The 25,620-nt window shown below is 30.1% G+C and overlaps 1 long non-coding RNA gene across 1 annotated transcript in view; it reads left to right on the plus strand.

Annotated features, from left to right (window-relative positions):
- The first annotated feature begins 8,622 nt into the window (after positions 1-8,622).
- LOC139425212 (uncharacterized) overlaps positions 8,623-25,620 on the plus strand; it is a 123,814-nt gene continuing 106,816 nt past the window's right edge. The window contains exon 1 of the long non-coding RNA XR_011636489.1: positions 8,623-8,718. This is a non-coding gene — a long non-coding RNA (uncharacterized lncRNA). The remainder of the gene's footprint in view (positions 8,719-25,620) is intronic.

Below are 25,620 nucleotides of genomic sequence, written 5' to 3' on the forward strand. Positions count from 1 at the left end.
TTAAAATTTCTTGAGTTGTAGTTCTGAAACTTCAGATGGATTAAAATTTTAAATTCTTTTAACGGCTTTCATAACATTGAAGAACATTTTTCTTCTGTTGCATGAGACATTTTCTAACAGGTATTAGATACTTTCATATCACTGAATCCAAATCTGCAATCTCCCCCCAGGCTAAAGTTTTTTTCTTTTAAAAAATGACATTTTTGGTCCATATTTTTTGTCGAAATGAACCATTTTTAAAACATTATATATAAAAGGAATTCGCATTAATCTTGCAACAAACTTTCAGGGGAGTTAGGGTACAGCAAAATGATTAAAACTGCATTGAACCCCCTCCCTGGAAGTGTCGTCATACGCCACTAGGGCTGCTTCCCTATTATGAACTGCTTCTTTGTGGGCTTTAGAGCAGGACATAATAAGGAAGCAGCCCTAGCGTCGTACGACTACATTTCCATGCATGTGCTTCTATGCAGTTTTAATCCTAAATACGCGCTCTAAGTCCGCTAGAACTTTGTTGCTACACTTACGTGAACTTTGTTATAGATAAAGTTTTTAAACTTGTTTATTTCAAGAAGAAGAAAAAAAGTTCTAAAAATGTCATTCAGAAAAATCTGTAACATTAGGAGCAAAATAAATTTAAAAATTTGAAATCCCACACCTGAATCAAGCAAGATCAAGCAATTCGATAAATTTGTTCCCCAGTGTTATTAAAGTAAGTGGGAACGTTGTTAAGGATTTAAGGAGCGTTATTAAGGATTAAGTTACGCTGTAAATAATTTTGGATCAAAATTCAATAAAAAGTACCAGTACTCAGGCTGTCGTTACGTTTTACCGTAAAAACTTACAGAACAAAAAATATGGTGTACCCTAGTTTTTACAGTAATAGTTACTGCAAAATCATTGATTCTAAGTATTTATATAAATATTATTGTAAAAATGACGGCATGAAATTTTTCAGTAAAAATTTATTTTACGAATGCTGCACCCAAAGTGCTAGTACTTTTTACTGTAATTTGATCTGGAATTCAATACAGTGTACCAACATTTTAAATTTAGCATTTGTAAAAATTAATTTTATTTATCACACACTTTTATTTATTCATAACTATACATAAGAATCTCTTCACGATGATTTCTGTTTTATGTACTATCAATGGACTAAAAAAGTCATGTGGCATGACCTTTAAAATACAATGAAGATCCATATATCTTTGGATGACATTAAAATAATATTAATGTCACAACGATATTTACCTACAAGTTATATATTGATTTCTAATTAAAAGGTTACGTAAAAATATTTCCTGCCATATTCATACGTCATCCCTTCTTAATATTATTCTCTGTTATTATAACGTTTTCGACATTGCTTATTATTCAAAAGTGAAAGCTTCAAAGTGAAAGTATTCATTTGATATATTATAAAATAATCACATAATAATTGCTTTAAGCATATGTGACACGCATAAAAAGTAGAAATAAAAGAGTTGATTTAAACTCATAATTTTAATAAATAAATAAATAAATAAATATATTTTATTTTGATAGGAAAACAACTGAAAATCGCAAATTATATTAAGTCATAATTTGCCAAAACTTGTTGCAACCTATTCCCTTCAAACAATAGTTATAATTTATAATTTCAACCCAAGCTTAAAAACTCTCAATACTTATGAATTAGCTTCTATAATAACCAAAATAAAAATTCTGATCAATGGCACTTTTAGGCACTTAAATGAGTTAACATTTCATAACGATATTTTCTAATATCTTTACGAATAATATTCATAAAGATATTTTCATCTCTCACCTAGTTGGCGAAAGAAGAATCCTCGCCAAAGATCAGTGAAGTTAACCCTAACACGCCGAGGGCAAAAGGGCGCACAATCTGTCACCAGTCCGCGTTTAGAAGACTTTAATTTCCGCAGCCCCCGACATGTTTGGGGTCCAGAGAGAATACGCGTGAAAAGGAGGGCAGGGGCTAGGGGTAGAAGTAAACGTCGTCGGAGTCGCCCTGGCAATACTACATTGTGATCAGTACACTCCAGTTGTACACACAAGCCCCGGGGCACTTGAATACTCCAGTCCTTTATTATATTGAGCGAAGATTCTGCTAGCATTAACTGTGATATTAGGATCTGTGATAGAGGTGAAAATAATAATAAATGTAGGAAATGATTTTTTTTTCTTCCTAAACATGCCACTTCCGCTATTGAGACCCTTTCCGCTTCCGGGTAGCATTAATTAATGTTTTCCGTACAGTTTCGTATGTGTAATGATATAACATTAGAACTATGTAAAAAATTTCTCGAATAAAAATGTCCTGGTTTTCTATTTTTAAGGCAAGCTGTAATTGAAAGAGTTGTTATTTGTTGGGTAAATAGTGATAAGTTGACTGCAAAGCTGTCGATTTAATGAATTCGAGTTTGATTTACTATTTGCTGAAGGATTGTCAACAAAGGGATTTTATATTAGTTGTCATTGGCATTATTTACAATGCATAGTTTAAATAGTTTTATTTTATTTTTTTATCAAGGGAAAACTTTGACAAAAATGGATTTGTATAGTTTCAATATTCATTAATTGTGCAGATGAATGTTTTATTTTATTTGTTTTGATGCAATATTCTTTTCAGACTGATAACTTTTAAACTTTTACTTAAAAGAGACATTAATTAAAATTGTGTCGATTAAAAATCAAGTTTTTAAGCTTTTGTATCATAAAAGTAATTAACCGTTTTGACGCAGAATTTTTTTTAAACGCATTCTTCATAATTTTTTCATTATTTTATATTAATTTAGGCCAATATAAGTGAAAAATCATGCATTTATCATTTTAATAATTTAATTTATAGTTATGAAACACCGGTTTTATTTTTCTGCGTTAAATGTAAAATCTTTTAAACTCGGTTCACATTAAACTTTTTTTTTATTATTATTATTTCCGCTCGGTTGCAGTTATTTAGATCTAAAAGAAACTGTGATTCACCAATTCTTCCAAGCACCCTTAAGGGNAGCAGTTAAGTTTTACTTACGTCGATAAAACCTTTTCTGAGCCAAATGAATCTTTCTTAATTTCATTTTTTTTACTCCATTGAAATTTTCATATTATGCAATCTAAAAAAATCGCGGAAGAAACAGTAAAAATTGCAATCATACTCAAAATAATATTAACTTATTTTAATTTTCTGCCGATAGTAACACCACGTCTCTCCCTATCTCATATCAACATTGACTAAAGATTTTATCGACGTAAGTAAAACGTAACAGCTTCATGTTGTTTCGTTAAACAGCACAAAGCTGTTACTGTCGATAAAACCTTTACAGAGCCAAGTGAACCTTTTTTAATTTTATTTCATTTAATTCCATTGAAGTTTTCATATTTTTTAATCTAAAAAAATCACAGAAGAAATAGTAAAAATTGCAAACATACTCAAAATAATATTAACTTATTTTAATCGTCTGCCGATAATAACAGCACGTCTCTCCCTATCTCATATCAACATTGACTAAAGGTTTTATCGACGTAAGCAAAACGAAACAGCTTCGTGTTGTTTCGTTAAACGTCGGCGACCAATATCCAGGTGAAGATAAAGGAGGCGAAAAAAGCAATTTTTGCGTGCAAAGATCTTCTTAGGGAAGCGGGGGAACCTATACAGCCGCCGATGGCCTAATCAACGATTACGCAAAGAGAAAGGAGAGTGCCTTGTGAAAACGACCACGTGACCTTTGCTAGTATATCCATTAGAGATCTATCAAGAATCCATTAGATGTACTTTTAGCTCTTTCTGTCTGACCACTGCACACGCGAATGTAGCTGAATTATCTATTGTGGTGTCCGAATTGAGAACACTTTCACTGAAGGTGATATATACAATAATATTCAAAATATTATTTAGTTTATTCGACAGACCCACCTGTTTGCGAATTTGCAGTCGTATCTCATTACAACATTGAGTAAAGTTTTTATCGATGATTATGTCTGTCGAACGTAACAGTCTTTTATATCGAACGTAACAATATCTTGTTTTTTCGTCACCGATATACAACCAACACTCAACCCAGTGACAAAAATAAGTTTCAGAGTCAAAATATTTTATTTATTTATTTATTTACTTATTTTATTTGTTTATTTATTTATTAGCACACAATGATGTTTTTGTAAAATTGCTTTTGGGTTTGTAAGAAACAGCAGAAATTGCAACCGTGTTCAAAATAATATTGATTAATTTCGATCTAATGCTGAAATAATCACCTGTTTGTCACATTTACAGTCATATCTTATCGCCACATTGACTTATGGTTTTATCGATGTTTAAAAAACGAAACAGCTTCAGGATATTTCGCTAAACATGACCAGAAAGTATTCAACAAGTTGTAAAAATAAGTTTCGGAGCCAAAATATTTTATTTATTTATTTATTGGTACACAGTAACGTTTTTGTAAAATTTCAATTGGTTTTGTAAGAAACAGCAGAAATTGGAACAGTAGGTACTCAAATAATATTAATTAATTTCAGCCTAATACTGAAATAACCACCTGTTAGTCGCATTTACACTCATATCTTATCGCAACATTGAAAGTGATGATTTTATCGATGCTATAAAAAAGAAACAGCTTCGCAACATTTCGTTAAACGTGAACGGCCAATATTAAACAATTTGCAAAAATAAGTTACAGAGTCAAATGAATTTTTTCTAATTTTATTTTATTGAAATTTTCATATTTTTTAATCTAAAAAAATTACAGAGAAATAATAAAAATTGCGATCATACTCAAAATAATATTAACTTATTTTAATCTTCTGCCGATAGTAACACCACGTACATGCACTCCCTATCTCATATCAACATTGACTAAAGGTTTTATCAACGTAAGCAAAACGTAACAGCTTCATGTTGTTTCGTTAAACAGCACGGAGCAGTTAAGTTTTACTTACGTCGATAAAACCTTTTCTGAGCCAAATGAATCTTTCTTAATTTCATTTTTTTTACTCCATTGAAATTTTCATATTATGCAATCTAAAAAAATCGCGGAAGAAACAGTAAAAATTGCAATCATACTCAAAATAATATTAACTTATTTTAATTTTCTGCCGATAGTAACACCACGTCTCTCCCTATCTCATATCAACATTGACTAAAGATTTTATCGACGTAAGTAAAACGTAACAGCTTCATGTTGTTTCGTTAAACAGCACAAAGCTGTTGCTGTCGATAAAACCTTTACAGAGCCAAATGAATCTTTTTTAATTTTATTTCATTTAATTCCATTGAAGTTTTCATATTTTTTAATCTAAAAAAATCACAGAAGAAACAGTAAAAATTGCAATCATACTCAAAACAATATTAACTAATTTTAATCTTCTGCCGATAGTAACACCACGTCCCTCCCTATCTCAAATCAACATTGACTAAAGGTTTTATCGACGTAAGCAAAACGAAACAGCTTCGTGTTGTTTCGTTAAACGTCGGCGACCAATATCCAGGTGAAGATAAAGGAGGCGAAAAAAGCAATTTTTGCGTGCAAAGATCTTCTTAGGGAAGCGGGGGAACCTATACAGCCGCCGATGGCCTAATCAACGATTACGCAAAGAGAAAGGAGAGTGCCTTGTGAAAACGACCACGTGACCTTTGCTAGTATATCCATTAGAGATCTATCAAGAATCCATTAGATGTACTTTTAGCTCTTTCGGTCTGACCACTGCACACGCGAATGTAGCTGAATTATCTATTGTGGTGTCCGAATTGAGAACACTTTCACTGAAGGTGATGAAAAAATAACAGTGGTTGTGGTAAATAAACAAGCATGTTGTAAATTATTTTTTTATCTCTGTTTTTTTCATTGGTTTATAAATCTGGAAGATGAAATTGACTTTATCGTTCTCTAAAGCTGAATTTCAAATTCACGGAAATTAAAAACGCTACAGTTAGAATACCTTTGAATTGGAAGTACAATGTTAATTAATATTTACTAAACTGAGTGTTCCGTAATCAATGCCTTTAATGTATACATTTTTAGAATTTCAGTCAGAAAAAGTATGCACATTATGGAAAACAAATTATAATTAAGCAATGAAAAAACATTTCCATTGAAATCTTGTGAAATACTTTTATATTTGGCAGAGCGAGAAATGGCCTCTGAAGATGAAAAAACAGAGGTTATGGTAAATAAACAAGCATATTATAAATTATTTTTATCTGAAAGATGAAATAGACTATCGTTTAAGCTGAATTTGAAAACTTTTTAGCCAAAGAAATTACAAACGCTACAGTTAGAACGCCTTTAATTTAAAGTACAGTGTTAATAATATACTGTACTTAGTGTTCTATAAGCAACGCCTTTAATATATATTTTTAGAATTTTAGTCGAAGAAAGTATACACATTAGGGAAAACAAATTATGATTAAGCGATGAAAAAATAATAATTAAATCGAAATCTTGCAAAATACTTTTATTGTAGGCGGGAGGGAAAATGGTAGAACCAGTTTAATTACCTGATTATACTTGACAGTGTTTTAAATAATCGTCTTTCGACTCCTATCTGCTTCCTCCAGCAATAAAAACAGTGAATAAACATTTATATGCTATCTGTAATGTTTATACGCTTATTAGCTTCATTTTTAAAAAAGATTCGAAAAATATATATTAAAGTCAGTCAATACGAAACACCACGCATAGGCTATTTTGGAAAAAAAGAATTAATAATACTTCAAAGCTAAAGTAGAACGCAACAATTGTGAATAATTGTTACGAATTTGCAACACTTATAAAAATAGTTTCAAAAATAACAGTTTTTTCATAAAACGAAAATTAAAAAAAACCTAAAATACGCATGTAAAAGAGGCCCTTAATTAATTAAGAAACCTGTAAAGACAGCCTTGAATTCGATTGTTAGTTTAAATTATTCTTATTAATAAAGCGAATGAATTAAAGAAGTAAACAAGAGAGAAAAAAAATTTGAAAAAACATATTGGTGAATAGGCGTATCAGTGAATTTGTTAGTGGCCGAATCATTGAAAGAGGGGAATCAATAAACTGGCGAAACGGTTTATTATAAACTTGCTAACTGCCTTCGGAGACCAATTGGACCAACCTCACGAACTTACTGAATAATATCATGCGACTGGGATAATCAGGTTGGTAGGGCACTGGGCCCATGTCCAAGAGTTCGTGGGTTCGATCCTAGCCGGCTAAAGACTCCCCGTGTAGTAAATGGTGACTGATGCACGTTAAATCTGTCTAGTCGCTAAAGTCCTCCATGTTCCCATAGCAAATCAATACCTCTATGGCTGCTGATCCGGGAGTTCCCTTGTCTTCTGGGTTGGTTCAAAATTACAAGAGTACGGAGTTCGACCTTATTAGTCGTAAACCCAAAACTGGGTCGGCTGTTCAACGATAGATATAAATAATAATAATAATAATATCATACAAGCCGTGGTGGCTCAGGGAATTGAACGTTCGCCTTCCAATGAGATGAACCGGGTTCGAATCCCAGGGATGGTAAGTCGAAACGAACTCCACATCCGGCTTGCACCGACCACAGTGCTGACGTAAAATATCCTCAGTGGTAAAAGGATCATAGGTTCGAGTCCCCTTGACGTCAGGCTAACCCTGGAAGGTCTTCGTGGTTTTCCTATCCATGTTAAAAAATGCGGGTTAGTTCCATCCACAGAATAAAAATCCTCTAGGACGTCAAATTTCTCCCAATACTTGATCCGGGAGTCCACTTATCTTCTGGATTGAGTTCAAAATTACAAGGATATGAATTTAAGCATTGGTAGTCGTAAACTCAAAATCGGGTCGACTGTTTAACGACGACTATAAAGTAATATCATACAACATAACAGCCTAAAAAATAAGAAAAATACAACAATAGAAATAACTATCTAAAAAAAACTAGAATAAAACAAAGGTACATAACATAAATATTAAAACAATTTCATTAAGAAGCAATCGTTCGATCTGTAACCAATTATTTAGTTCAATACAAATCATTAAGTAAGAAAGCGAGAATTTCTCAATCTTATTCAGAACATCTTGGTATTTAAATTACGTAAATTACACAGAGTTCAGCACATATTACAACAAAAAAAATTACTTTTTTAACCAAAGAAATTTCTCGCTTTCATTATACCCTTTGTTTTAAAAATATTCCAACATTCCTTTTCAACTCATCAAGTAATGGTTAAAAATTTATAAACTAAAAACATTATTATCATTATATCCACCATGGCAAATCATTCTCAAAAAAAATATCGAATAATAACGCAAACATTCAATTAATGCGAGAATGTTTTCATCATTTTTTCCTCAAATATCAAAGATTTTTTTTATACCTAAAGGTAACCACACTAATTTAAACTGCCCTTACTCAATTTGCTAAAAGAACGTTTTTATTCGGCGTCAATTATTTTGTTTATTTTGCATATTAGTCTTAGATCAACGGACGAAAATAACGACGGCGCAATTGATACCTTCGAACCACTTCCATCTAGCAGCAACTCAGAATTAAAAGATTGTCGTTTCAATTAATCCTATCAATAACCTCGACTCCATTTTTATCAGATCTCTAAAATCAAGCCAAAAACATCGTCTCCTTTGTCTAAGCAGTCGCCAAACATATCATTAAGCAGCCAGCGTATCGTGTGTACAAACACATTATCAAGCGGCAATTATCGATGGATTGGACTTACAGAAAACAATTAGAATTCGTCTGGTAAGTAATTTTTTCTTATTTTGTAAGTGAAAGGGGTAAAGGTAGAAAGGGGTTGACGCAGGAAAAAGAAATTTCATACCGGATGTATAAGTGTGTCTTGAACTGTAAAACGATAGTATCGATATTCCTTTCCCTTCCTTTAGTGCTATCTGACGCGTGACGCTCTTTAGATCCTAATGGCCAGTATGATACAATAATACGTAATAAATACCCGCCAGATGGAATAAGTTGATAAGAGCCCCCATTGTTTTTGGCTGGCATTGGCGCAGATGCAGTTCGTCTTGACAAATCTTCATGATATTGATACCTCCAGATTCTGGTGGCCTTGTTGGCTTGAGATCTTACGCAGTTATCTTCTCTTTCTTAGTTTTCTTGGCGAGTTTTTTGATTGTTTGTTTTTAATCGGTCTGGTGACAGGTTAAAATGAGGCCGATGTTGAATCACTGTCATTAATTGATTGCGTCGACCGTATATGTAATATTAATGATTGAAAAAGAGTTTTTTTTTAACCATGTAATATTGACCTTTATAACTTGGGATGCGGTTTTTCCAGTGTCAAAGATAGAAATTTACAAGGTTTTTATGTCAAAACTTTTATGTTTAACTTTCTTGTGCTCAACATTTCTGATATTTTTAAATAAACATGAAAAAAAGGCAAGACTTTTTTTGGAATTTACATATTTATTTATTTATTTATTTTTATTGAGATTATTGAGATAGATATTAAATACAAATTAAATTGTAACAAAATTTTCATACGTTTAAATAATTGAATCACTGTCACTAATTGATTGCGTCGACCGTATATATAATATTAATGATCGAAAAAGAATTTTTTTTAACCATGTAATATTGACCTTTATAACTTGGGATGTGTTTTTTCCAGTGTCAAAGATAGAAATTTACAAGGTTTTTATGCCAAAAATTTTATGTTTAACTTTTTTGTGCTCAACATTTCTGATATTTTTAAATTAACATGAAAAAAAGGCAAGACTTTTTTTGGAATTTGCATATTTATTTATTTTTATTGAGATTATTGAGATAGATATTAAAAACAAATTAAATTGTAACAAAATTTTCATACGCTTAAATAATTGAATCACTGTCATTAATTGATTGCGTCGACCGTATATATAATATTAATGATCGAAAAAGAGTTTTTTTTAACCATGTAATATTGACCTTTATAACTTGGGATGTGGTTTTTCCAGTGTCAAAGCTAGAAATTTACAAGGTTTTTATGTCAAAAATTTTAGGTTTAACTTTCTTGTGCTCAACATTTCTGATATTTTTAAATAAACATGGAAAAAAAGGCAAGAAATTTTTTGGAATTTACATGTTTATTTATTTTTATTGTGATAGATATTAAATACAAATTAAATTGTAACAAAATTTTCATACGTTTAAATAACTGAATCACTGTCATTAATTGATTGCGTCGACCGTATATATAATATTAATGATTGAAAAAGAATTTTTTTTAACCATGTAATAGTATTGACCTTTAGAACTTCGGATGTGGATTTTCCAGTGTCAAAGCTAGAAATTTACAAGGTTTTTATGTTAAAAATTTTATGTTTAACTTTCTTGTGCTCAACATTTCTGATATTTTTAAATTAGCATGAAAAAAAGGCAAGACTTTTTTTTGAAATTTGCATGTTTATTTATTTATTTATTTTTATTGAGATTATTAAGATAGATATTATATTCAAATTAAATTGTAACAAAAGTTTCATACGTTTAAATAATTTTCAAATTTTCATGAAATTCTGTTCTTAAAATTCATTTATAAGATAATTTCCAAAAAATAGATAAATTAAATTTTTACTCATTCTTATTAACAGAAAACTGCTTTAGAGGTTAGAAAGAAAAAAAAATTTTTTTCAAGATTTACAACAATATATCTTAAACATTCCAGTACAAAATGTATTATAATCTGTCAATTTAAACTAAGGGTAAATTTTTGGAATTCCCAAATTTTTTAAAAAAAATAAGATGTTTTGAGTGTCATTTTTATACAATGACATAGGACCACTCGTTTCTTGTTTAGAGAATGACACACACTGACCAGTACCATAAAATAAAAGAAAGAATGAGGTCGAAGTTAATCTAGAAACTTCCTTTTACAGTTGAATTTTTAAACATAATTTGGCTTTGTATTTTAATTCCAACTTAAAAAGTTTCTAGTCTCCTTCAAATTTTTAAAAAAGAAAAAAATACTCTGTCAAAAACAGAGTGATTGTTCAAGAATGGTCTCAAAATTCAATGGATTTTAATCCTACTGAGAAGTTATAGATATCTAAGAAGAAAAAAAAAGGTGATCACAGGTTTCCCATTGGCATATTGGTTGTTGTTTTTTTTTTTTTTAGTTTGAACTGTAGATTAGAATTTCTGATTCTTAATTAAAACAATAAAAACGAAAATTTCATTCAAATGATGAAATTCGCTTTTACAACTCAAGAAGTATTTATGGGATCTCTTTGGTCCCATATCTCAAAAATAAACTCATTAACTTAATGCATAACAAAAAAAAAGTGAAAAGAAAAAAAGAATTCTAAAAAATTGTCAAACAGCAGCAGTCGCCATAGCAACACATGCAATGACGACGCATGCGCACTGTTTACTATTACTCTTGAAAGCAGTTGAGAAGTGTGATGACGTCCAAATAATGTGTGCTCGCCATCAAACCCAAAACAGCACCTATTTTTCCAATGGGTTAAAAAAAAAAAAGAGTAGACAAAAACAAGCGAAAGAGAAATAGCCTCATTTATTCATTCCGATTCTAGTATGGTATATGGATGATGAAATTGTTAAAAATTGTCAAAACTTGTTAAAATCTATACTAAAATGAGTGAAACTGGTTCAGAAATCAAAATTAATAATTTCATATTAATATTAATAATTTAATTAAATATTAATAATTTAAATTTCCTAATAACTAGTTTTCGAAATATGAAAATGATTCTGTAAATATGCTCATTACTGCTTCATAAAAATTTTTTAAATAATAGTTTCCAAATTTCAAAAAATATTTTATATCAAGCTTTCATAGTCTGTTTTGTGTAATTCACTTCGAATAATTTTTCGAGCGTTTTGAATTTTTTATTTCTTTATACTGAATTATGCTTTTCTGTCTAAGCATCATTTAGTCAATATACCTAAATGACATTAAGTTTTCGGATACTTTTTCGTATAGTTCTTTATTGTACTGTGATGACTTCGTTTTTATGTGCCTGAAGAAACATGAGCAAAATAAGGAACATTAGTTTATTAGAGAAAATTAGTAATAGTTCTAAAATTACAGTTCGTCGTCATGGTTACTCAAAATCATAAATATGCTCATTAGCTTAAGAGTAGAAACTACGCCTTCTTACATGGTTTTCAACAAAATTATTTAGTCATGGTCAATCTAATATCACAAGAAATTTACTGCAGTTTAACATAATATTCATTTAGTCATGGCTTATTATTTTAATCATAGTTATTTCATTATGGTTTTACTTAGAATTTATATACATTTCCTTAAAAAGCACAGGATGAACCTTTAAAAGAAATGTATATAAGATAGAAAGATTATAAAGTTATAATATTCACCTCATAAAAACAAACGCACGCAAGGTAAATTTAGTCTTCTCGCAGTGATTTTATGGCACTTTTAGTTCTTATCCAATACAACTATACGCACTCAACCAGTTTTTTCAGTCGTAAAAATACAATATAACGATTCGCTGATATTTGCATCGTTGATTTTAATAACCGAAATATCAATATCAACGCGTTTAAAAGCAGTAGTAAATAAATCTGGAGCGTTTTTTCTCGCTCTAAGAATATTAAATTCCCATTTTTAACAGTTTATGGTGTTTTGTAGCTACTCACACTTCCATTAGTACTTACATTTCAGGCTACTTAAGTGATTAAATGGAACCTAAAAACTCAGAAGTCGTTCGCAAAACCAGACAGTTCTCATGTAAATAAAAGAAGATGTCATCCGGTTCGGCAATCACGGAAGACGACAGGATTAGATTGTTATGTCCCCCGTAACTTGTCGTTTTCATAGAACTTTCTGATACTGATGGATATTTGTTATGTGATGTAATAAGCCTAATTTGTTTTATACTTGAATGAATTTTCTACCTACTGTGACCATAGCTTTTTAAAGAGGCATAAACTCGTAATTACTCGTCTTTAAATACAGACCATAAAAGGAACATTTCTAAAAATTCGATAGGGACTTTTCAGAAATTAGGAACATAGAATTGATTGAATTCGAAATGTGTACGTGATAATCATTGCCTTAACTATGTCGTACAATACAAAAAATCAACTAAGTGACCAAAAAATAAATTAAGTGATTTATGTTTTTGTCTTTTTTCTGTGACAAACTACTTGCTGCAAATTATTAATCAGAAAATTATCAGTTTTCTGAAATTTCATCTTAGCTTAGAGAGTAATAGCAATGTTAGCAAGGGGAAAAGTAGAACACTTACTTTTTTTTCCAATTATACAATTGCACTATGGTTGTTCAAAAATTTTTGGAACCTTTAGGATGCAGATCGCATAAAATTTACATAGTCCCCCGTAACTTAATGTTTTCACAGAACTTTGTTATACTAATGGTCATTTGTAATGTGATGCAATAATCTAAATTAGTTATAAATTCTGCATAAATTCTTAACCACTCTTCTTTAAATACAGACCATAAGATAACATTTCTAAAGTTACTATGTGTTCTCAAAAAATTTGGACTGTAGTACTTGGAATAAATTAATGAAATCCTGAATTCCCTGCAATTGGTAATCACTATCTTTACTATGATTGTTCAAGAAATTCTGATGGACTTCCTGATGCAGGTCTTATATTTTTTTCATGATATTATGTTCCAAATAGCTTAAAGTTATAATAGAACTTCCCCATACTGATGGATGTTCGTTATATGATGTAATCATCCTAATTTGATTTAAGCGCTCCGGTGAATTTCATACCAATTAAGGCCATGGCATTTTAAAGAAGTATAAACTCTAAACTACTCGTCTTTAAATACATACCAAAGAGAAAAAAAATGTCTAAAAATTAATAGATGTTTTCAAGAAATCTGGACTGTAGTATACTTGAAATAAATTAATGAAATTCTGAATGTTCTACAATTGGTAATCACGGTCCCTACTAAGATTGTTCATGAAATTCTGAAGCACTTCCTGATGCAGATCTTATGATATTTTCTTCATGATATAATGCTACCCATATCTTAAAGTTATAATAGAACTTTTCGCATATTTATAGATGCTTGTTATATGATGTAATAATTCTAGTTTGCTTTATGCGCTTCGGTGAATTTCTTACCTACTAAGGTCATAGCATTTTAAAGAAGCATAAACTTTGAACTATTCATCTTTAAATAGAACTACTCATCTTTTTTTTTCTTTTGAGAAAAAGAAAAAAAAATCTCAAAAAATCAATAGATATGTGGACTATACTGGAATTATTCAAAATATGGTTCAACACTTTAAATTTATTCATATTTAGCTCTTTAAACATAACGTACATATGTTGATCAAGTATTAGTTTTTTTTTTTTTTTTTTTTTNTTTTTTTTTTTTTTTTTTTTTTTTTTTTTTTTTTTTTTTTTTTTTTGCAATATTTTCTGCTAGATATAACTTTTTAGTAAAATCATTATGGTTTAATAGAAGAAAAAAATTAATAGTGTATGTGCATATAAGAATATTAATAATTTAATATGCCGACCGGCCTGTGTAGGGGGCAGGGAACTGTCCTTGCATCAGAAAGGTTCTGGGTTCGAATCCCGGGCAAGGCATGGATGTTCTTTCCTTCTCTGTACTATCTGTCCTTACTGTGGGAGCGACGTTGGCCCACCTTATATGGTGCCCTTGAAAGAGAGGCCAACAAAATCGCCCTGTATATGACTTAATTGACGAATGTTAACACAGGTGGGCATTAGAAAAAAAAATAATAATTTAATATAAGTACCTAATCTATTTATATAAAAGAAGTATAGTTACCAAAAGAAGATGATGAGAGTGTTTGAGAAAATATTTTAAAGTTATAAAAGTCATAGATTGGAAATATCCTTGTAAATTTAACCAAGGATTTTTTGGAAATATGTATTCTGCTAAATATAATTTCTTAGCAAAAACACTAACGTTTAATAAAGGAAAAAATTAATAGTATATGTGGCACATAAGAGTATTAATAATTTAATATAAATACCAAATATATCTACATGAAAGAGGTGCATTTGCCTAAAGTAGATGGTAAGAGTGTCTGAGAAAATATTTCGAATTATAGAGGTCATAGTTAGGAAATATCCAAGCAAACTTATCCAAGAATTTGCTCGATTCAATTTTTTCATATAAGGCTATAATATAATTCGCTTATAAATCTTTACAAAAACCTTTTGCCATTTAAAAATTGAAATTTTTCATGAATTTAAATCCCCTTTTTATATTTCTTCAACTATAGCGTACACATATTAACTATAACTAAAACTCAAAACTTTCGAAACTTCAAAAAAGAAGCAAAATTAGGCTGCATACAATGCAAAGCATTATCTAATATAGCTTCCAACAAAATGGATAAAGTTTTAAAAAAAATATTCCTTAAAAGTAAATATCAGCTTTTATAATCAATCTTAACATTAAAGACTTAAAGACCTTTTTCTTAAAAGCCCCTCAACTCGGATTGAGAGAAAATAGCTCGCTTTTTCCGCTCATATGAATAAATTTAAATCAATTTGCATAAAACGGTACTTAGTTTGAATAAACAGACCCCTTATAAGACATGGAAAATTCCGGAGATGGGGGGAAAAATCCGGTATCTATGCGTACCTTTTCATCTTGTCGCATATAAGCGGAAACGAGAAAAATATTGCATTTCTCAAGCTTTTTCTTAGACATGATAAGTTATGACAAGGAAATTTATACTTGTCAGCAGTCTAGATACGAGATTCTAGATACATTCTAGATTTTGAGAAATAGAAGAAGCAGTTATTGCGTCTATGGAAAATCGTAAAAAAGTGATGAATGAAACTGGGTTTCTCGGATTTCAGAAAGAGTTAGGAATATTTTTATTCCCTCAATTTCCTGGTTTGAAATGCTTGCATATCACGACCTTTAAAAGATCTTATTTTTTATTTTATTTCGTGTGATATTTGCATTAAGTCTAAATACAATAGCTCTGTTATTGTGTATGAAACTGAATTTTCAAAATGAATTTTTACTTTTTATCAATTTTGTGCTCAGAATTCTTTTTTAAATAAAATTCTCTGTAGCAATTTATATTAAGAAAAAGTAACATATCATTAAATAAAGCTCAAATTTATAGAAAAAAGTAATATATCATTAACTGAAACTCCAATTTATAGAACAAAGTAATATATCATTAAATAAAGCTCCTATTTATAGATCATTAAATAAAGCTGCAATTTATTAAAAAAAAAGTCATATGTAACTAGAAAAAAAACTTCAATTTGCAAATACTGCCATTGAAAATCAACTTAAAAGTCACAAATTAATATATAACCTAGGAGAGAAAAAAGCACTATCGAAACCAATCGAATCACAAGTGAGAAAGACAACGTGAAACACATCAAAACCAATTTGTTTGCCTGATGAAATCTGGAGGTGTTTCTAATAACCACCTTTCAATTTCTCTCTGTTTTCTCCCACAATCAAATAAGTTTTGATCTTTTTTAATCCCATCTTCTTCAATGGTGATTTAATATCGAAAACAATCGAATCACAAGTGAGGAGGACAAAATGAAACACATCAAAACCAATTTGTTTGCCTGATGAAATCTGGAGGTGTCTCTAATAACCACCTTTCAACTTCTCTCTGTTTTCTCCCACAATCAAATAAGTTTTGATCTTTTTTAATCCCATCTTCCTCAATGGTGATTTAATATCGAAAACAATCGAATCACAAGTGAGGAGGACAACATGAAACGCATCAAAACCAATTTGTTTGCCTGATGAAATCTGGAGATGTTTTTAATAACCACCTTTCAACTTCTCTCTGTTTTCTGCAGCAATCAAACAAGTTTTGATCTTTTTTAATCCCATCTTCCTCAATAGTGATTTACTATAGAATTTTCTTTTTTTCTTTTCTTAAATAATAATTTATGATGCGTATGCTTTTTTTTTCTCACAATTTTTACAAGGCTTCTGAAAATTTATATGATGGATGATGGTCATATATGCATATATTCTGGCCATTATGATGGATGGTCATAGTGGAACTTCCTATAAATCATCGAAATACTCCTCTTCACAATTATACTGCTTGGTTTTGATACTTTGTTATTAACAATTTTATTTGTTCTCCATACTAAGCGAATTCAATACCAGTAGCAATAATACACAAAAAAAGGCGAAGTGAGGTTTTGAAGTTGTGGCAATGAGAATTACATATTGTGTGAATTTGTCTTCAATAGCGTATAAATCTAAAATGTATTCTATTAAAAATTATTAGTACCAGGCTATCAGAAATAATACATGAGTTAGTCTAAATGTTTCATACAAGTGATCAATTAGTCTAAATACAATAAATAGAGTTAGAAAAATAAAATAGAGTTAATTTATGATATAAAATAGAGTTAATTTATTGTATAAAATAGAGTTAATTAATTCCAAAATAGAGTTAATTTGAAAGTGTAAGGCTTTAGTGTCAGTCTTCCCTAATAAAGTTATGTTATGTTTCGATTTTTTTTTCCACGCTCGAACATAATTTACAACCCCTACTTTTTTTACTTTGTTTTTGATGGGGATTCGAAGACTTTATTTTAAGATTGCTGTTTAGGAACATCGTGTAGATATTAACTCATTAAAAAATGTGTCTCTAAGTGATAAAACAACCGAAAAAAACTCGCTTTATTTACATTAGTACTTACATTTTGATTTGATATGCAAACATTATATGACTTAAAACTTTGATACTATAAAAGTTTGCAAATAAATGTACTTTGCGTAAGATGGAAGAAAAAAAATTCATTTAACTTTGAGAATTATTAACTCTTAAACTTGTAGTAAAAAATGCCATGCCGGCCACTCTGCAACCTGCAGAAACGATTTCGTAGCGCTGTGCTGTCTGTGGAAGTGATGTGCTGAAAAGACTATGAAACTTAAAACGAGTTTTTTTTTATTGATTTGACACATTACCAGAAGGAGAGAGAGAGATTTTGGATTGTCAGATACAAATCTTAAAATCTATGTTGAAATTTTTAAGCAAATAAGAAATTTTTTTTTCAAGATTTATATATGTAATCAGTTTCCTATTTGAACTGTTATAATGACAGAAGTTTATTTCTATATATCGTTACCGCGTAAAATTACTCATAATTTATTTTTTCTTATGGTATTACACAATCTGTAATTTATTTCAAGTACAATTGATTAATTTTTTAAAACCAAGTAACCGTTCGTTTAGTAACATAAATGAAATCTCATGAATGAAATGCTGTTGCATAAAATTATTACAAATAATTATACTATTCATAAAGAGCATCCTAGTTAACTAAAGAAAAAAAAGTAAAAGATTTCTGACATACCAGGAATACCTAAAAAAAAAATTTTCATGATTACTATGCAGCTAACTATTTGAAAAACTACTTCCTGATAAGAATTTGAAAACAGTCATAAAGGATTGTTCAATTTATTTTTGAGAATACCACTACTAGATTGAATTTCTCTTAATAACTAATGACATCTATTAAAGATAGACTTGAAGTACGTCCATAATTATTTGTAAGCAAATTATCTCTCATTTTCCCACCAATTCTGTCAAGAATTTAAATAAACCGCATTGATAGAACCTCCGAGATTCATTAAGCTCTATTATTGAATACAATTTCACTCACTTCCCCTGATGAGATAATTTATTTCCAATTGACACCTAGAATAATTTATTTTAGGAATTGCATTCAGCTGAATCTAATAGGCATGGAAATTCTATTATAAATAATAAATAAATCGTTATACGGATAAATTTGTTGCCCTCAAGTTATAATAATTGACACTCAATAATGTCACATCAGCTACTACAGGACATTAACCTAGTAATTTTTCCAGACATTTCCAAATAGATACGATGACAGCCCAATGAGGAGAACAAAATGGCGAAATCCGGAATCAGATTGACAGTTTGTTTCCAATTTACGATTTTCAATAGCATTGCTTCGGGGAGATAAATCCGGAATATTACGCAGATGCGGTAATGAGCGGTCAATCTCATTAAAATTTCAGTCAAAGTCAAATATCCGACTTAAAACTACACCAAAATCGTCCATGACAGACAGTGCTGTGATAAGGTGAAACTTTCGAGAAAGCATTAAAAAAGTATTAATTCTATTTTTTTTATTTTACTGTTGATGCTAATATCATTTGGGCACCGAGAAATGATGGATGGTCTGCAATAAAGTTAGTCACAATATAAAACGGCGTTTCTTTCAAAAAAATAAAAGGGAGATTTGGTAAGGAGGAAAAAAAAACTTCTATTTTGCTACAATGGAAATCCAGGTAAGTGACACATCTTTCTGAACGTGTCAGCAGTCCTCATCAGTCAACGTCACTTGTGACCAGCTACTTTTTATTTTTTTATTTTTGCTTATTACCGCTCGGACTAGGGTTACTTCGTAAGAGAAATGTATCGCCAGTTTCCGGTGCCATTTTCATGCTTAAACAGTTTAGATTGAATTTCTTCAAGGAAAGAAATTAAGAAATTGAAATATATTTTTCTTAAATGACTCTGGTTGTATACTAGAAAGATGGAGTTCATAGTTAGTATTTTATTTTATAACCATCATTAGACAGACTACCCAATTTTTTGGGTTTGCGATTACTAATGTTTTACTCCTCAGCCTTGTAAATTTGAACGCAATCCAGAAGACAAGGGAACTCCTGGATCAAGTATAAGGGTGAAATGTGCCTTCGTGGAGGATTTTTTTTATGAAACTAACCCGCATTTGCATTACGTGGAGAAGAAGACCACGAGAACCTCCCGCGGTTAACCTGACGGCAAGAGGACTCTAGCCCATGATCCGTCTACCACTGAGGATATTTCCCGTCAGCACAGTGGTCGGTGCAAGCTGGATGCGGAATTCGTTTCAGCCAGCCATCTCTGGGATTCGAACCCGGTGCACCTGATTAGAAGGCGAACGTTCTATTTTCTGAGTCATCACGGCTCTTATAGTTAGTATAATGTAATTATTTAAATACATTATTACGGATATTTTAACTACCGCACCAAATTTTACCATTTTTTTGTAAAAAAATCATTTATACCAACTCAAGTTTGATATCTTGCGCTTTTTATGTTTACAATTTAAAAAAAAAAAAATTATTCTATTTTCTATAGTATTTCTAAAATAACATTTTTTTTATAAATTTTTATGAAATTTGGTAATTTGCATGCCTGATAACTTTGTTTTAAAACTACAAATCTAAGTTAGCGTAAATAAGAAAATTACAAGCCGAAGCCCCTGAAAGTTTTAGTATGGGATTTAATTCTGAATATACTATATGACTGACTTAACCTCATCTAGTTTCAGTAGATGACTAAATCTCAGCTAGTGTCAAAACTGTTTGGAATCTGTCAAACATTTCGATAAATATACACCGAATCGAAAAGCGAAAGTAGTGACATTCAAAATTTTTTAAAAGCCATCCAATGATACAAAGCTCAATCTTTCACTGCCACTCCCGGGGTGGGGTGTGTGTCTGGAGGACAAATAAATCTTAATACAATCTTATACAATCTTAACACGATTGCATTAAAATCTCTGAAATCTTAAATATGAACTTTTTTTCCTTGCAGATTCGTATTCTCCAGAAAAAAATTAACCTCATTTGAGTCGTAGGCCTTACAGATGGCGCTATAATCGAGAGAAATTAAATAGGGTACAAGCTGTTTAAAATGATGCATCTTGAGACCCATCAGATTAAGAAGATAAAAATAGACATGTTTAAAGAAAAGCATTTTATCAATTTTTTTTTTAATTTCTTTATTAAAAAATTACCAAAACCTTTTCACTTTTATTAATATTTATTTTTATTTTTTTCTATATGGTGGGTTTCGATTAACCATCATTTTTAACAGTTAAATAAATAAAAGACACGTTATAAAAAATTTTTATGTTTTTTTTTCCTTCATTTTTTTCTGAAAAAAATACCGAAACATTTTTAATTTTATTTATTTTATTTCATTTATTTATTATTTATTTATTTTTAATTTATTTACTTATTTTTTTATTTATTTTTTGTTTATTTTTTATTTATTTATTTATTTATTTATTTATTTATTTATTTATTTATTTTTAATTTAATAGCTCTCGATTTCCATCATGTTGAACCGTTTGTACCCAATTTTAATTTTCTTGGTTAGAGTGCCATCTGTGAAGTGCAAAATGGAGTAATTCCAATAAGATTACTTTTTTCTGGAGAATCCGAATCTGTAATAAAAATGAGCAGCTCATATTTAAGATTTCATTGATGTCTTCTGACCCACCCTAGGTGATAGGTGGAAAAGATCGTGTTTGGTATCACCGGATAGCTTTTAAAAAATATTGAATACAGATGCATATAAATACAAAGAGATTAATTGTAGAGTATCCGTTTTCGTTTTTTTAATAATTTTTTTTTTTTTTTTTTGTAATTTCTATTGAATCGAGTTTTTATTGTGTGCTGTTTAGTTTTCATTTAGTTTTTCTCGTTTTCATAACGTTATTTATTTATAGAAATTAAGACCTTGAAGCCTATTATTTTATTAAATATCTCTAGTAAAGTTAATAACTCGCTAGAAATATTTAAGAATAAGTAATTTGTTTATTTAAACCATTAAAATTTAAAATGCAACGAAAGATGCGAGCTTAGAACGCTCCGCATAAATTAATCAATTTGATATTTAGTAATATATGTTAAAATTTCTTCTCATTTTGATCATATAGAGCAGGGGTGGTGAACCTTTATACACCAACGTGCCATTCTTTCTAGAAAATTGTTTAATGAGATCATAGACGTGCCGTCAAATAATTTTGACTTCGTGATTATTGGGAAAATAATAATACTAAATACCATCAACTCAAAATTCTTTATTTACATTGAAAAAAAAAACATTTTGCAATGTCTCAGTTATACGCGTAATTCAACTTAAAGTAACATCAGTTGCTGCAGATTAAATGACAAATAACTTATATTAGGTCGTAAGAAGTTAGTTTAAGTAGGACTGTTAATTTTTTTTTCTTGCTAGTCATTTATTATTAGCTTTTTATGGTTATTAATTGTTTTTTCTTAGCATTAATTGTTAATTTCTTTATTAGTAATTTTTTTATTATTTTGTGAATTTTAATTTAATTGTTACATATGATTCATAGTGTAATAACAATTGATAGTGCAATAACAATTGTGATCGGTGGCGTGCCCAAAATATTGTGTCACGTGCCATAAATGGCACGCGTGCCATTGGTTCGCCATCCCTGATATAGAGTATAATTTCTTCACTTTTTTATTTAAGTTGAATATTTCATAGCCGAAGTTGTTAAACTTTTTTTTTAATTTATTTCTTTTTTTTAGGGTATTTTTTTCTTACAATTTTAGGATTTAAATGAGCATTATACAATTTTTATTGTACCTATATTTTTTCCGTAGTTATCCTGTGTTATTTAAGGCATCCAAATAAGTTTATCCTCATATATACTTGCAACAGCATAAGAAAAGAACCTGAAGTTTCTAATGGAATAAAAACCGTGGTAAAACGTACAAAATATTTTTTTTTCACCTCCAAAAAAAAGAACAAAGATTTATCGCCAAATCAGGCAACCCACTAATATGTCATTGTTAAAAGTCACTCCTGCTAATTGCGAATGACAGAATATTTCAATAGTTGTGTGGGATAATCCTTCGCACTCCCATCCCAAAAAGCATCCTTAAAAAGACGTTTACCCGGCGCCGTCCAAAGAAAACTACAGACGCTACTAAACACAAAAATGATCGTCTTTTCTGCGTATGGATTTAACAGGATTAACAAATAACAATAAAGTATGGAAGACGANATATATATATATATATGAGCTCATAGTTAGTATTTTATTTTATAACCGTCATTGAGCAGCAGACCCAATTTTTTGTGTTTACTATTACTAATGTTCAACTCCATAGCTTTGCAATTTTGAACGCAATCCAGAAGACAAGGGAACTCTTGGATCAAGCATTGGGAGAAATTTGTCTCCGTGGAGGACTTTTGATGAAACTAACCCGCATTTGCGTTACATGGAGAGGAAAACCGCGATAACCTCCCGTGGTTAGCCTGATGGCAAGGGGACTCTAACCCATAATCCGTCTATCACTGAAGATATTTCCCCTCAGCACTGTGGTCAGTGCAAGCCGGATGCGGAATTCGTATCGACTGGAATTCGAACCCGGTTTACCTCATTGGAAGGCGAACGCTCTATCCCCTGAGCCATCACGGCTCTCATAGTTAGTACAATGTAATTATTTAAATACATTATTACGGATATTTTAACGACCATACCAAATTCTACCATTTTTTCAAATATATATTTTTTTTTCATAAAAAAACATTTATGCCAGCTCAAGTTTGATATTTTGCGTTTTTTATGTTTGCAAGTAGAAGGTTCAAGATTTTTTTTTTTTTTTTAATTTTATTTTCTGTAAAATTTAAAAAAAAAATTTTTTTTTAAATTATGTAATTTGGTAATTGCAAAAACTTTGTTATAAAACTACAAATCTAAGTTAACGTAAATAAGAAAATTACAGATCAAAAGCCCCTAAAAGTTTTAGTATAAGATTTAATTCTGAATATACTGCATGACATACCTCATCAAATTTGTGTAAATGACTAAATCTCTCCGAGTGACAAAACTGTTTGGAAGCGATCAAATATTTCAATAAATGTATATCGGATCGAAAAAGTGAGAATATTCACCTGCAATATTTTTTAAAAGCTATCCAATGATACCAAGCTCGTTCTCTCACTGATACTCCCGGGGCAGGGTGGCGTGAGGGGAAAATAAATCTTAATACAATCTTAACACAATTAATTATGTCTGAAATCTTAAACATGAACTCCTTTTTTCTTGCAGATTCGTATTCTCCAGAAAAAATTAACCTTATTTGAGTTGTAGGCTTATGCATTTTGCTTTACAGATGGCGCTATAACCGAGAGAAATTAAATAGGGTACAAGCTGTTTAGAATGATGATTCTTAGGACCCATCAGATTAAGAAGATAAAAATAGACCCGTTAAAAAAAGTTTCATAGATTTTTTTAAAGAAATTATCGAAACGTTTTTAGTTTCATTAATTTTTTATGCATTTATTTGTTTCAATCTGATTAGTCTCAATAACCAACATTTTAATCAGATAATTAGATAAAAGACACGTTAAAAAAAACTTTATACTTTTTTCTTTTTACATTTTTTTTTAAAAAATACCGAAAAATTTTTAGTTTTATTTATTTTAGTTTATGTATTTTAATCTAATGACTCTCAATTTCCTATCATTTTAAACAGTTTGTACCCAATTTTAATTTTCCTGGTCACAGCGCCATCTGTGAGTGCAAAATGGTGTAATTCCAATGGGGTTACTTTTTTCTGGAGAATCCAAATCTACATTAAATATCAGAAGCTCATATTTAAGATTTTAATGATGCCCCCCAACCCACCTAAGGTGATTGGAGGGAAAGATCAAGCTTGATATCACCGGATAGCTTTTAAAAAATATTGAATGTGTCTATTTTAACTTTTCGCACCGATGTATATTTCTTGAGATATTTCATCGTTTCCGATCTTTCTTTATATCCATATGCGTGGATATAGATGCATATAAATGCAATGAGAAAGAGAATTTCGACTATAGAATTTCCGTTTTTATTTCGTTCTTTTTTTAAATCATTTTTTTATAATTTCTATTGAATCGAGTTTCTAGTGTACGCTGTTTAGTTTTTATTTAGTTTTTCCCGTTTTAATTAGTTTATTTATTTATAGAAATTAAGACCTTGAAGACTATTTTATTGAATATTTCTGGGGAAGCCAATAGCTCGCTAGAAATATTTAAGAATAAGTAATTTGTATATTTAAACCATCAAAATTTATAATGCAGTGAAAGATGCGAGCTTAAAAGACTCCACATAAATTAATAAATTGGATATTTAATAATATTTGTCAAAAATTCTTCGCATTTTGATCATATAGAGAATAACTTTTTCATGTTTTTATTTGCCTAAGCTAAATATTTCATCGCTTAAGCTGTTGAACTTTTTTTAAATTTATTTATTTTATATTTTTTTGTAATAAGGGTATTTTTTCCTCGCAATTTTGGGGTTTAAATAAACATTATACAATTTTTATTGCACCTATATTTTTTCGGTAGTTATCCTGTGTTATTTAAGGCATCCAAATAAGTTTATCCTCGTATATACTTGCAACAGCATAAGAAAAGAACCTGAAGTTTCTAATGGAATAAAAACCGTGGTAAAACGTACAAAATATTTTTTTTTCACCTCCAAAAAAAAGAACAAAGATTTATCGCCAAATCAGGCAACCCACTAATATGTCATTGTTAAAAGTCACTCCTGCTAATTGCGAATGACAGAATATTTCAATAGTTGTGTGAGATAATCCTTCGCACTCCCATCCCAAAAAGCATCCTTAAAAAGACGTTTACCCGGCGCCGTCCAAAGAAAACTACAGACGCTACTAAACACAAAAATGATCGTCTTTTCTGCGTATGGATTTAACAGGATTAACAAATAACAATAAAGTATGGAAGACGAAGAAGAAAAAAAGAGCATTTTAATATCCATCTTGAAGTGCGACTGCATTTTTGAGTATTCCGAACCGGATATCAACGGACGTAATTTTCTATTTAAGTTGTGATGGGA

This window comes from Parasteatoda tepidariorum, chromosome 3, assembly GCF_043381705.1.
Source record: "Parasteatoda tepidariorum isolate YZ-2023 chromosome 3, CAS_Ptep_4.0, whole genome shotgun sequence".
In the NCBI taxonomy this organism is placed as follows: Eukaryota; Metazoa; Arthropoda; class Arachnida; order Araneae; family Theridiidae; genus Parasteatoda; species Parasteatoda tepidariorum.